General features: G+C 43.4%; 1 protein-coding gene across 5 annotated transcripts in view; it reads right to left on the bottom strand.

Annotated features, from left to right (window-relative positions):
- The window catches only part of atp8a2 (ATPase phospholipid transporting 8A2), a 279,344-nt gene that overhangs the window by 73,809 nt on the left and 190,391 nt on the right, over positions 1-15,144 (bottom strand). The window lies entirely within an intron of this gene.

The following is a 15,144-nucleotide window of genomic DNA, read 5'->3' as shown; positions in this document are numbered from 1 at the left end:
TCCACATTTTACCACCCAATGAACTTGAAAAGAAAACCACAATTTAGTGAGCATGGATCTTATTTTAATGTGGAATAGCTTGTTTTGCTGAACAGGTATTATCAAAGCCAAATTGGAAGAAATCTAATACATTCCATTGCCGGACATAATTCATATATAGGAATCTACCATTAATCATAAAACCATCGGGCCTCGTTATCCTGTGCTGTAATGCAAGACTTATTCTTATAGTTCCTTCCTTTTTCTAATACTATTATATTACTGCTCTAAAAGAGGAACTGTCTCTCCCACAACATGAAACTCGTAAGCTAATGTAAAAAAAACCTATTCATCTTTTAGTTTAGTTTAGAGACAGGCCCTTCGGTCCACACCGCCCAGCGATCCCAGTACACCAGCACTATCCCACACACTAGAAACAATTTACATTGTTTACCAAAGCCAATGAACTTGCAAACCTGTATGTCTTTGGAGTGTGGGAGGAAACCGCAGCACCCGGAGAAGAACACACGGTCACAGGGAGAACGTACAAACTTTATACAAACTCCGTACAAATAGCACCCGTAGTCAGGTTTGAACCCGGGTCTCTGGCGCTATAAGGCAGCATCTCTACCCCTGCACCACTGTGCCTCCTCTTGCAGCTCATTCCATACACCCACCAACCCAAGTGAAAAAGTTGCCCCTCAGGTTGCTATTAAATCTTGCCCTCTCACCTTAAGCACATGTCCTCTGGTTCGTGATTCCCCTACCCTAGGTAACAGACTGTGCATTCAACGTATCTGTGCTCCTCATGATTTAATACATCTCTATAAGATCAACCCTCAGCCTCCTGCGTTGCCCAACCCCTTGCTGTAGCTCAGACCCTCAAGTCCTGGCAACATCTTCGTAAATCTTCTCTGCACCCTTTTCATCTCTGTTTCTCCACCTCGGTCTTTCAATGTTTCTTCCAATCTACTATCGCAACCAATGTTTTGGCCATCTGTCCTAATATCTTATATTCTCAGTGTCAAACTTTGTTTGAAGCAGCTGCTGACGAAGTGCTGCGGAGATTTTATCTCCATAATTTTTATCTCCATAATTGCAAATTTTTTGTTGATGAAAGCAAACATGCCCGTGTTATCAGGTTAGTTTTAGTTTAGAGATATAGCATAGAAACAGGCTCCTTGGCCCACCGAGTTCATGCCGACAATTGATCATTCGTTCACACTAGTTCTATGTTACCCCAGTTTCGCATCCTACACATGAGGGGCAATTTACAGAGGCCAATTAACGTACAAACCTGCATGGCTTTGGGATGTGGAAGGAAACCGGAGCACCTGGAGAAAACCCAGGTGATCACACGGAGGAGGTACAAACCCCATGCAGACAGCACCTGAGGTCAGGATCAAACCCTGAAACCCTCTAATCTCTGAAGCTGTAATGGGCCTGTCCCACTAACACGACTTTTTTGGCGACTGCCGGCACTCGTCATAGGTCATTGCAGATTGGCGACATTTTTCAACATGCTGAAAATTCAGCGGCCACCAGAAAGACGCCACGACTCTTTGGGCGACTGAGCAGACTACTCACGACCATACAGGTGACACTCTGGCGACATGTCCTGTATGGTCATGAGTAGTCGCCCAAAGAGTCGTACCTTGTTCTGGTCGCTGCGGAATTTTCAACATATTGAACATTTTCAGCGACCTGCAAAAACCTATGACGGGTGCCGGCAGTCACCGAAAACGTTGCGTAAGTGGGACAGGCCCATAAGGCAGCAACTCCGCTGCGCCACCGTGCTGCCTTACATAAGGGTAGAGTACAGAGTGTTCTTTTTTTTTGACAACAAAGTCAAAATAAAAGCTGAAGGCCTGGAGCACTTAACCCGAGTGCTTGGATGTGAATACCAACATGTTTTCTTTTACATCCATTTCCAGGGTTCCCCAGAGTGAGTTTCTGATACCAACCATGAAAATTACAACCCATTTCCCATACAAAGGAGGCAGGCTGCCTTTTATCACTTGCCCCATGACTTCGCTGTTGGGAACAGCTATGACAAACTCTCGGAACAGATTGCCCCATCACAATCTCAGCCTGGCAAATAACGCTATGCTGATTACAGGAGTTCACCGTTGCAATGGCAAGACATCCTTGCAACATTATTTTTATTTAATCGGCGCAAGCATTATTCTCGACCACAGATATGTTGCAAATTTCTTTGCAAATATATGGAACAAATAAAATAAGCAATTTATGGCCAACGAGAACTAAAATTCAAGGACTAATCACCCCGGTCACTCCTTCTTCTCCCCTCTCCCATCAGGCAAGAAAACGCATACCTCCAGATTCAGGGACAGTGTTATCAGTTATCAGTGTTCCCAGCTGTTATCAGGCATCTGAACCATCCTATCACCAACTAATGAGTTGTTCTGAGCTACCATCTACCTCACAGGAGACCCCTGGACTATCTTTAATCAGACTTTACTGGACTTTATCTTGCACTAAACGTTATTCCCTTTATCCTGTATCTGTACACAGTGGACGGCTTGATTGTAATCATGTACAGTCTATTCGCTGACTGGATAGCACGCAACAAAAAGTGTTTCATTGTATCTCGGTACACGTGACAATAAACTAAATTGTGCTGCAAACATATTTTAAATGTTCTAAGTTTTTAAATCAAACTTGAGAAGATCTCAAGAAAGCACAAATCCCATTCCTGCCAAAGGAATGAAGGAATTCTGACGAATTCTCAACCCGAATCATCACCTATCCATGTTCTCCGGAGATGCTGCCTGACCCACTGAGTTACTCCAGCACTTTGTGTCTAAACCGACATCTGCATTTCCTTGTTGTTACATTTTGCCTGCTAAAGGAATTATGGATTGGAAAAAAAAGAGGAAACCTGCAGTAAAAATAAAATAAAACTGACTACTCTGTAGAACCACTCAGCTACACAGATGTTTTTCTAATTTTAAAATAACTTGGGGCTTTTTTTTTACAAAAAAAAAGTATTGAAGCCAATCTATGCATCATTTGCAAGCAGCACAAACCAGCTTCTACATAAACAGTGACTTCCTGAACTTCACATATCCAGCATTGCGAGCAAAGGGACATCAAAAGCTGTGGAGTACATCCAAGGAACAACAACACATCTGGGTCAAGATGGCAAACCGCCTCTTATCAGGAACACCACTGAGAGAAATCAACTTTCATTTTTTTTTTGACAGAGGCCAATCCAACCTGAACAATCAAACATAGAGTGAGCAGGAATCAAAATTGTATGTGGAGTCGTTTTAGCTAGGGGGGGGGCGGCATGGTGGTGCAGCGCTAAAGTTGCTGCCTCACAGTGCCAAAGACCCGGGTTCGATCCTGACTGCGGGTGCTGTCTGTACGGAGTTTGTACGTTCTCCCTGTGACCGTGTGGGTTGTCACCAGGTGCTCCTGTTTCCTCCCTCCTGTTTTGTAGGTTAATTAACTTCAGTAAACATGTAAATCGCCCATAGTGTGTAGGATAGTATGGGATGATCACTGGTCGATGTGGACTCGGTGGGCCGAAGGGCCTGTTTCGTGCTGTATCTCTAAAATCTTAACAGTTTTGTTTGAGTCACTGTTCTAATTAGCACGCAATATTGAGGGAAAAATTACACGGCATTGAATTCATACTTTTAAAATGTTATAACAACTAAAATCTTAACTTAGAATCAGTGTCATGCAGCACAGAACCAGGCCCTTCGACCCAACTTGCCCATGTTGTCCAAGATGCCCCATCTAAGCCAGTCCCATTAGACTGCATTTGGTCCATATCCCTCCAAACCGTTCATATCTATGTACTTTTCCAAATGTCTTTCATTTGTTGTTATTGTGTCGGCCTCAACTATGCCAATTTGCCCCATCTGAAGAAGGGTCCCAACCCAAAATATCACCTATCCATGTTCTCCAGAGATGCTGAGTTACTCCAGCACTTTGTGTCTTTGTTTTAATCTCTGTCAATGTGTTGGTTACTTAAGGACCTTATAACTTGATCATTTCTAGGCACCTCCAACTGCTGCAAAGAAGTGTCACCACGGCATGGTGGTGCAGCCGTAGTGTTGCTGCCTTACAGCGCCAGAGAGCCTGGTTCGATCCTGACTATGGATGCTGTCGGAGTTAGTACATTTTCCCTGTGACCACGTGGGTTTTCTCTGGGTGTTTCGGTTTCCGCCCAAATTCCCAAAAAGTGCAGGTTTGTAGGCTAATTGGCTCTGGTAAATTGTCCCATGGGTTTTTTTTTTTAGTTTAGAGATACAGTGCAGAAACCGGCACTTCGGCCCACTGAGCCCACGCCAACCAGCGATCACCACACAATAACTCTATCCTACACACACTATTTACAATTTTACCAAGCTAATTAGCCTACAAACCTGTATGTCTTTGGAGTGTGAGAGAAACTGGAGCACCCCAAGAAAACCCACGCAGGTCATGGGAGAACATACAAACTCCATTTAGACAGCGTATGTAGTCAGGATCGAACCTGTGTCTCTGGCGCTGCAAGGCAGCAACTCTACTGCTGTGCAGCCCAGCTACCGGGTGTAGGATAGAACTAGTGTACGGGTGATCACTGGTCAGCACAGACTCGGTGGGGCCTGTTTCCATGCTGTATCACTAAACTAAAGTAAAAGAACTGACAAAGGATTGGCAGGGACAGTCTGGTATTTGGTTAGGTCTGCCTAGTGACACTGAAATAGCATCACATTGTTATAAATGGAAGATTGGCCTTTGCACACATACACACAAGTTACAGGCTAGAGGTCAAAGAATGTATGAAGCAACGAATATCAAATATCCCATTTAGTCTTCAGCCTCAGATATAATGTTATATGGACACACCGGATTCGCCCAATATAAAACTCTGCTCTGCTGTATGTAAAGTGGTGGAATTCCATGAAACTCCAGCTCTTTCACATTCCTACTTTACCTCTCTCAGCATTGATGTACCATTTCTCTCAATAAACTTCATCAAAATAGAACCGGTGCAAATGTTAATGAAAGACATCCCAAGGACATGCGGGTTTGTTGGTTAATTGGCCTCTGTAAGTTCCCCCTAGTGTGTTGGGAGAGGATGCAACAGTGGGATAACGTGGAACTACTGTGAACGGGTGATTGCTGGTTGGCGTGGACTCAGTGGGCTGAAGGGCCCATTTCCGTACTGTATCTCTAAACGGAAAAGAACATTGTTCACTTTCTTTTTAAAAAAATCGGCATGATCAGATTTGAAAGGGGAATGAATAAAATATTGAGCACTTAAATGTGAAACTGGATCTTACAGAGTGGCGCACAATCCTGGCGAGTCCCAGTGCTGCTTGTTGCAGGGTCTCCATCTTAATCTTAAAAGGCTGGAGGGACTACATCTCGCATCTAAAATGTTAAGAGGCTTTTAGATGGGCACATGGATATGCAGGGAGGGATAGGGATCACGTGCAGGCAGAGATTAGTTTAACCTGGCATCATGTTCGGCACAGATATGGTGGGCCGAAAGGCCTGCTCCTATGCTGTGCTGTTGCATGTAACGCATGGAGTCAAGGTAAAATTTCACTATAGATCTTTTAGTTGTAACTGCATGTCTTCAGAAATCAAAGAATTCTGACCAACACTGTGAGTTACTAAAAACTACAAAGTTACTTCCTAGAGAATTAAGCAGGCTATATTTTACAGAGAACAGCCTCCGTACTGTCAACAGCTGTGTTGTTTCAGACTGGGAATGAAGTCGTTTGCTGCAGCTAAGCAGAGAGCTTCCCCGCTGAGAAATAGCAGCTGCATGCATCTTGGACAGAGCCTAAAATCCTCCTCGTGAGTTATGGGGAATCAGAGCAAGCTAGCTGTACAGAATAGTGGGAAATCCCATAAACTTTTCCAAATAACTGTTGCAACATGAATTACCTCTCCATGAAAGTCGTAATACAAACATTACTGTCCCTTACATGGGTTTAATGGTACTTATTGTCACATGTACCGATGTACAGTGAATTTCATTTCTTGTGAACAATACAGTAAAAATCTTACTAGACATAGACACAATCATAGTTAAGTACAAGAATGTAGGAATAGTTGGACACTGAGACAGTTCACAAGTTGCTCTGTTTCTGGCGCCATATTGTGTGGTTTTAAATCCTCCCAATGACATTGTTTAAACTTTTACAAATGAGATTTTTAAAGTCGCCTAAATCCTCCCATTCTGCTACCTTCCCCTTTAGTTTAGTTGCAATCTCCACCAGACTGTGTTTTACACAGCTGCTGATGATGGCCAGAAACATGCTGCAGGGGCGGCCATTGAAGAGACTTTTCTATAGGCACATGGATATGGAGAGAATGGGGGATTGAGACAGGTGAGCACGATTGGTAGAAAAAAATGTTTTCTTTGAGGCACTGCTATCAAGAATGCACCTTTAACCATTCGTGGAATTATACAACCCAGAATGTCATAATGAAAGGCAGAGAGGGTTAAGAGCATGTACTGTTATTTATGACAAACTGCAAAGTAGTCCCTCAAGGGATGGTGAAATGCAAACACTTAGCAAATTGTCTGAGATGCATTGCTCCACCTTTAATTTTGTAAAACCAGTATCACGTTGCCTTGTGGTACAATTCCACTTAACAGCATATTTGCACTAGATTCTATCTGTGTGGTCCATCACGGGTACTGACTTCCCCATCATCGAGGGGATCTATAGGAGGCTCTGCCTCATAAAGGCTGCCAGCATCATCAGGGACCCACATCAAGGACTCACACCACTCACATTTCACTCCTGCCATGGGAAGAACAATGAGGTACTATCTATTTCATTGGAGACCCTCTGACTATCTGTAATCAGAGCTTATGGACTTCATGTTGCACTAAACGCTATTCCCTTTATCATGTATCTACTGTGGATGGCACGACTGTAATCATGTAGAACCTTTTTGCTGACTGGTTAGCACACAACAAGATCTTTTCACTGTACTCGGTACACAATACAATAAACTACACTAAAAAAAAGAGTTAGGAATCTGAAAACCGTGACCTCCAGGTTCAGAAACAGCTTCTTCCCAACAACCATCAGACTCTTGAACACGAAAAACACCAACCAAACTACGAACTGTCTTAGATAGACACAAAATGCTGGAGTAACTCAGGTGGACAGGCAGCATCTCTGGAGAGAAGGAATGGGTGACGTTTTGGGTGTGAAAACGACAGATCAAAGCAGATAAGGATCAAGGAAATGTAGAATGGTTCATTGTTAACTGGGAAGGTGACGAGGCAAACAATCAGTAAAATGAATCAGGAGGACATTGAAACTAGTCGGAGAACTAGGATGGGGGAGGGACGGAGGGAAAAGGAAAGCAAGGATTACTTGAAGTTAGATAAATCAATATTCATACCCCTGGGTTGTAAGCTGCCCAAGCAAAATATAGAGTGCCGATCTTTCAATTTGCATTGGGCCTCACTCTGACAGTGGACTTCAAGTTTTTTTTTTGCACTAATATTGTTTTTTTTAATTTAATGAACATGAAATAAATTATTTAAGAAGGAACTGCAGATGCTGGAAAATCGAAGGTAGACAAAAGTGCTGGAGAAACTCAGCGGGCGCAGCAGCATCTATGGAACGAAGGAAATAGGCAATGTTTCGGGCCGAAACCCTTCTTCAGATGTTATCAATAAATATTGTGTATACAGACCCATTGTGCTGCTGCCAGTAAGAATTTAATTATTCCATTTTCAGTGCTTATGACCATTAAACACTCTTGACACATAAGTAAACTCACCACAGAACATTTCAGAGATCTGGGTTGAAAAGACTAGGCTTGTATACACCGGAGGATAGAAGGATGAGGGGGATCTTATAGAAACATATAAAATTATAAAAGGACTGGACAAGCTAGACACAGGAAAAATGTTCCCAATGTTGGGCGAGTCCAGAACCAGGGGCCACACTTAGAATAAAGGGGAGGTCATTTAAGACTGAGGTGAGAAAAAACGTTTTCACCCAGAGAGTTGTGAATTTATGGAATTTCCTGCCACAGAGGGCAGTGAAGGCAAAATCACTGGATGGATTTAAGAGAGAGTTGGATAGAGCTCTAGGGGCTAGTGGAGTCAAAGGATATGGGGAGAAGGCAGGCACGGGTTATTGATAGGGGACGATCAGCCATGATCACAATGAATGGCAGTGCTGGCTCGAAGGGCCGAATGGCCTCCTCCTGCACCTATTTTCTATATGTTCCCATCCTTGTGGTTTATACTTGTTTTCCGGCCTTTGCCACTTACAGTAATAGTAACTGTAAAATCAGATTCCAGATGTAGTACAGGTTCAGATGTAGTACAGGCACCCTTGGTTCCAGAGCCTTTCTGGATTATTTGTTTTGCCCGACAAACAGAGGTCACGGCCTCCAAGAAGAGTCGAAAGGTACTGAAACGGTTCACCCAGGCCGCTGAGGAGCCGAGATACTGGCTCGGAAGTCGGCTATGGAAACAGATCTGTCGGCTCCACGCTGGAGTTCCAGAGCCCCAGCCGCAGCGTGCAAATTTCACCCGCTAATCATCCATTGAAGTCCTGATGAGCTTGAGATCATCCGCCCGAGATCACCCAACCTAGGTGCCACATTGGGGTGGGGGTTCAAGTACACTCTCGTAATCCTGCCTGGATTGGTGGACCTGTATATTCTGAACCTCCAGAAAACATCAATTACAAAGTCACTGCATTAACCAAGGTCTAGAGAAATGTTCAGAGTATTTTATGGTCATATGTACCAAAACAGAACAATTAAATTCTTAATTGCAGCAGCACTAGTTTGTAAGCACAGTATAACCAAACATTAAAAAGTTCAATCAATAAAAAGCCAAACATAGTGCAAAAAACAAACCAAAGCCCAGAATCCCAAGTGCATCCCAGGCAGTTCATCGTGTTCAATAGCCTGATGGTTGGTGAGAAGAAGCTGCTCCTGGACGTTATAGTTTTCAGACTCCTGTACCTTCTTTCCGATAACAGGAGGGAAATGAGAATGCGGCCAGGGTGGTGTGGGTACATGATCAGTGGCGGACTGGGTCTAAAAATATTGGTTGCCAGGGGACAAAGGGGGCCCACTTCATCAGGGGCTCACTTGATATAGGGGGCCCACTTCATCAGGGGCCAACTTGCCATCGGGCAAGCTGACACCCTGGCCAGTCCGCCACTGTACATGATAATGCTGATCTAATGGCTTGAATGCAAATATTTCAGATGTAGATGCAAACCAAGGAAAAAGAGATGAAAGTTTGGAAAGTAAATTGAATTCAAACTCGAAGAGCCCTGACAAGCGTTGGGATTGAAATCACATCATTCTGACTGCATTATGACAATGGAAACAAAGAATGGAAAGGCACATGGTTTAGATGTCACAGCTAGAAGAGCACCATCTACTGTTCTATATAAAAAGTGTTATACAAAATTGAAGCGGTTCTTATATAAAGTACGGGTCCACCACCAATTTTCCGGCAACTGGTGATCTGGCACCTCCTTTAATCTGGACATCCCCCCTCACTGCCCCAAAGTCACACTGAAAATGTAGTGCCTATGCCGGGTGAGGCTGCCGATCTCCACCTCACCAGGACTTCCGCAGCTGATCGGCGGGTTGAATTTGCCCCCGGTGGCTGGTGCTCTGGAACTGGCAGCTCCATTCCCAGAACCGGTCTCCGAGGCCGACTTTGCGGGCGGTATCTTGGCTCCCCGGCGGCCCGTTCAACTCCGCTCAGGGACTGTGACATCTGTTGGTCCGGCAAAATGGATAATCCAGAAAGGCGGAGGAACCAAGTAGCAATGTTACAAAATTTTGAGATTTTAAAAATCAAGTCTGCAATTTATCCCATCAGATAAATCATAAAAAGAAGTTTAATTTGACACCTAATTCACTTTTATATCTTCAGTATTAAAATCGTTATGGCCATTTTCATGCTCGGAAATTAGCATCTTGTTCCCTATTGCTTTTCCATTGATTTAACTCAAAAGCTGTGATCAAGGACAGTCAAAAGCCCATATCTTTCTTAAAAATTAAGAGAGCTGAATTAAATTTTCAGTTATTATAGATTGAAGCATTCTGAAACCAATATGAAACAATCTTACTTGGATGACAAGAAATCAAAGCATATAATTAGTTAGTTACCTAATTGTAGCTAATTACAAAATTTAATTACTAGATCTAAACATCTATCCAATTCTTAAGAAAAGGTTAACATTTTTTAATAGCCTGTGTCCAAATAACATTCACACAAGAATTCACAATATAACATGATTTTTCAATCTCATTGTCATGAATTTATAGGCCAAATGGTAGGAATTTAATGTTTAATTCCCGTAAATTAATGGGCATTTTAATCATCTTGCGAGTGGGACTTTGTGGAACGGGAATGATTGGAACGTTGCGGTTTGCGGTGAATTAAAACCCAATATAGGCAGGAAAAACACTGCCAGTTCGTATGGGGCCTAAATCACCTTTTCGCAACGTAAAATTTGGATTAAAGTAATCCTAAAAAGCAAGTTTATATGTAAAATAAACGGCTTACTTTTATTTGTCCCGTACGGGAGATCCGTCCCGTTGTCGGCGTTGACGGCGTTAGAAGTAGATTTTCATTTTACTCCAGCGATTAAATTCTCCAGTGATGTTTTTAAAAAACTTGATAGAACGGATGTCGGAGCGATTTCTCTGCAGCAGCTAAACAGGCTGAGAAAATCGACTTCGACAGACAGGAGGAAACAGCATTTTAATCCCGCCCTCATCTCAAAGGCGCCAAAGTCGCGCACACGGCCAGTGGCAGAACTGCAGCACCGCTGAAGATAAGTTTTGTAACATACCTAAACCAAGGGTGTCAGAAAATCAGTGGTGGACCTGTATTAAAACTTGAGTCTGAATGGAGGTTCTTGACCCAAACCAATGCCTGTTCATTTCCTCCCCAGATGCTGCCTGACTCGCTGAGTTGCTCCAGCTCTTTGTGTTTTGCTCAAGATTTCAGCACCTGCTGTATCTTGTGTCTCCACCCAAATTTGAAAGATAGGCGAGAACCAGTATGTCCGTGATATGAAGTGTTGAGGCATTAGTAGACAGGAAGGTAATTTATGCTTTGGATATGGACTATGTGCAGGTAGTTAAGAGATGATTTTGACATCATATTCAGCACACACATTGTGGGCTGTAGGGCCTGTTCTCGTGCTGAACTATTCTATGTTCTATTAGACTTTAGACTGTACTTTAGGCTTTAGAGAAACAGCGTTGAAACAGGCCCATTGACCCACCGAGTCCACGCCAACCAGCGATCACCCCGTACACTAGCACTATCTATACTAGGGACAATTTACAGAAGCCAATTAACCCACAAATCTATACGTCTTTGGAGTGTGTGAGGAAACCGGAGCACCCAGAGAAAACCCACGCAGTCACAGGGAGAACGTACAAACTCCGTACAGTCAGCACCAGTAGTCATGATCGAACCCGGGTCCCTGGTGCTGTAAGGCAGCAACTCTACCTTATTATTCAATGTCTATCACACCTGAGATAAATGTTAGGTTTTCAATACCCACAATGGCCAGTCGCCTTATAATCCTTTAGGAACGTGGAAATATCAAAGACAAGAATAGCGGAAAAAAAACTCCCATTAAAGAGGTTTCCTCCGGCCAATAATCTTTACATGGTGGGCAAGGCTAAGTGGAGCTACAAAATACTGGTTTAAAAGCAAAGCATTAAAAATAAACTCACAAAAAGGTAGCAAGCCTCAATTCTTATAAACTCACTCAACACAACAAATGTCTCTTCCGTCAGTAAAACTGAGTAGATAATACTTGGTCAAACATATCCAACAGCAACTGGTAATGTTCCCAAAGACTGATGGGATTAGCTTGACTATGTCTCCGCATCTCCATTATTGTAATTAAAAGGGTCACATTATGCATTTAAAATTCCGTGAGCGCATTTGGATCTTTATCACTTACTGTTGAATGGAAGAGCAGATTGAATTACCCGCTATTGTGTGTGTGGGAGTTTGGATTGTATGCACAGAAAAATCCCAGTTAATCCCACCTATTTAATGAGATATAATGAATTGTCCCATTAAAAGGCATCCTATGTTAATGGAATATTATTTTGATGTCAAGGTATTAAGAGCAAAACTGAAAGCAACTTTGGTCTCTCATATAATTACTTAAACATGTATTCATTGATATACATCCATTTTTGTTGAAAAGAAAATAGAATTACTGCACAAACACAGAATGATTGATTGAAACATACAGCACGGAAACAGGCCGTTCGGCCCACTGAGTCCATGCCGACCCGTTCACATTAGTTCTATGTTAATCCCACATTCCCATCCATTCACCACACAGAGGCCAATTAACCCACAGATCCACACGTCATTGGGATGTGGGAGGAAACAGGAGCAGCCGGAAGAAACCCATGCAATCACAGGGAGAATGTGCAATCACAACACAGACAGCGCCCAATGTCAGGATCGAAGCTGGCATCGGGTGGTGCCGAGATGGCAGCCTCGCCAGCAGCCTGTGTGTTATTTCGACTTTTTTGCTATTTTTAGTGTGTCTAAAATATATTTTAATGTTTCTCTGTATTTTTTTATGTGGGGGGTGCAGGGGGGGGAGGAATAGGGGAAACCGTTTTCAGTCACTTACCTCGACGGAGATGTGATCTTTCTCTGTGTTACGTCTCCATCCCCCCCCCCCCCCCCCCCCCCCCCCCCCCCCCCCCGCGGCCGAACAACTGGACTGGTGTGGCCTTTCCTGGAGACCCCGGCCTGGAGCCTCCAGCCGCAAGCACGGCGCGGACATTAACATCACGGAACTGCGATCCTTTTGCCGAGGATCGCTGTGGAAGCGCTCCGACCGCGGGGCCTGTGGACTTTAACACCGTGAAGCTGCGGTCTCCGGTAAGAAAAGGCCGACTCAGGAGCTCCATGGAGTTTCCGTTCCATTCCAATGCTGGAATCTCCATCATCCCGACGAGAGGGCTTTAACATCAGGCCATCGGCAGAGGCAGTGCTGAGGTTTCAAAAGCCCCAACCACCATGGTGAACAAAGGAGGAAGATAAATTAACTTTATTACCTTCCATCACAGTGAGGAATGTTGATTCCACTGTGGTGGATGTTTATGTTAAATTTATTGTGTATTGCGTTTTATTTTACTTTTATGGCTGTATGGTAACTGAAATATCACTGTACCTTAATTGGTGCATGTGACCATAAATGTGAACTTGAACTTGAACTTAAAGCTGGGACTCTGCCGTAGCGGGCTTTACCCTCTGCACCAACGTGCAGCCCTAAAGATGAACTCGCATATACTGTGACTGGAAGTTCTCAATATCTTTGAAAATTAAGAAATCACACGGTTTAACACTGTCCTCATTCAAACATCACATGTCCTTTTCATATAACAAAAAGATATCCTAGATACATAATTTACATTTGTGCCACACCCAATAGTTGTATCGGATTTTATCGCAGTCACAGAGTGATACAGCACGGAAACAGGCCCTTCGGCCCAACTTGCCCACATCGCCCAACATGCCCCAGCTACACTAGTCCCACCTGCCCGGGCTTGGTCCATATCCCTCCAAAATCCCTTACAAAATTCTTAAGGGGTTGGACAGGCTAGATGCAGGAAGATTGTTCCCGATGTTAGGGAAGTCCAGGACAAGGGGTCACAGCTTAAGGATAAGGGGGGAATCCTTTAAAACCGAGATGAGAAGAACCTTTTTCACACAGAGAGTGGTGAATCTCTGGAACTCTCTGCCACAGAGGGTAGTCAAGGCCAGTTCATTGGCTATATTTAAGAGGGAGTTAGATGTGGCCCTTGTGGCTAAGGGGATCAGGGGGTATGGAGAGAAGGCAGGTACGGGATACTGAGTTGGATGATCAGCCTTGATCATATTGAATGGCGGTGCAGGCTCGAAGGGCCGAATGGCCTACTCCTGCACCTAATTTCTATGTTTCTATGTTTCTATGTACCATTAGCATCATTGCAAAAGATCTATTTTGATCCTTTTCCTCCAGAGATGCTACTTGACTTGCTGAGTTACTCCAGCACTGAGTCTATATTTAGATTAACGTTTAAGCCTGAGTTTAGTTTATTGTCATGTGTACCAAATGAAAAGCTTTTGTTGCATGCTAACCAGTTCAGCGGAAAGACAATACATGATTGTAATTGAGCCATCCAGTGTAAAGATACATGACAAAGGGAATAACATGAATAATCTTTAGTGCAAGATAAAGCCAGTAAAGTCCGACCAAAGATAGTCCGAGGATCTCCAATGAGGTAGATAGTAGTTCAGGACCACTCTCTAGTTGTTGGTAGGATGGTTCAGTTACCTAATAGCTGGGAAGAAACTGCCCTTGAATCTGGATGTGTGCATTTCTTTTAACTCTTTAACACTCTTGATAAAAACTATCTGGGTATTCCACACAAACTGGAAATTCTACCTTGCAACTAATAACGTCAAAAGGATATAATTACTTTGGGCACAAATAAGATTTTGGGTTCAAGATGGAACTGCAGATGCTGGAAGATCGAAGGTACACAAAATTGCTGGAGAAACTCAGCGGGTGCAGCAGCATCTATGGAGCGAAGAAATTTTCTTCGCTCCATAGATGCTGCTGCACCCGCTGAGTTTCTCCAGCAATTTTGTGTACCTACAAATAAGATTTTGTTCATCTTTCATTAAAACGCAAGAACAGAATGAAGCTTTCAAAGGCAATTTGTTTCATCGAACAGTACTGTGTACATGAATAAGCATGGAACTTTCTTTATGAGAGAGGATCAGTACAGAGGTAAAGTTCATCATAATGTGGCCCAGGGCAGATGACATAAAATAAACCAATTCTAGAGTAGAAACAAGGAACTGCAGATGCTGGTTTACAAAAAAAAAAAAGAAACGATATGCTGGAGTAACACAGTGTGTCAGGCAGCATCTCTGGAGAAAAGGGAAGGGTGACATTACAGGTCAGAACCCTTCTTCAGACTGAATGTAGGGGTTGGGGTGGGGGAAGACAAGACCAGGACTGGCCACAAATGACCTCGGGCAGGGTGGTGCCTGTTGGTCAGGGAACGTTCAACAGAACAATGTGGAAAACTGTGGAACTGCTAGGGTGGAGGAAGGAGGCAAAAGGTGAGGAGGGTTTT

This window comes from Leucoraja erinacea, chromosome 6, assembly GCF_028641065.1.
Source record: "Leucoraja erinacea ecotype New England chromosome 6, Leri_hhj_1, whole genome shotgun sequence".
Classification (NCBI taxonomy): domain Eukaryota; kingdom Metazoa; phylum Chordata; class Chondrichthyes; order Rajiformes; family Rajidae; genus Leucoraja; species Leucoraja erinaceus.
The sequence above is the reverse complement of the archived record's forward strand: the minus strand, read 5'-3'. Positions and strand labels throughout refer to the sequence as shown.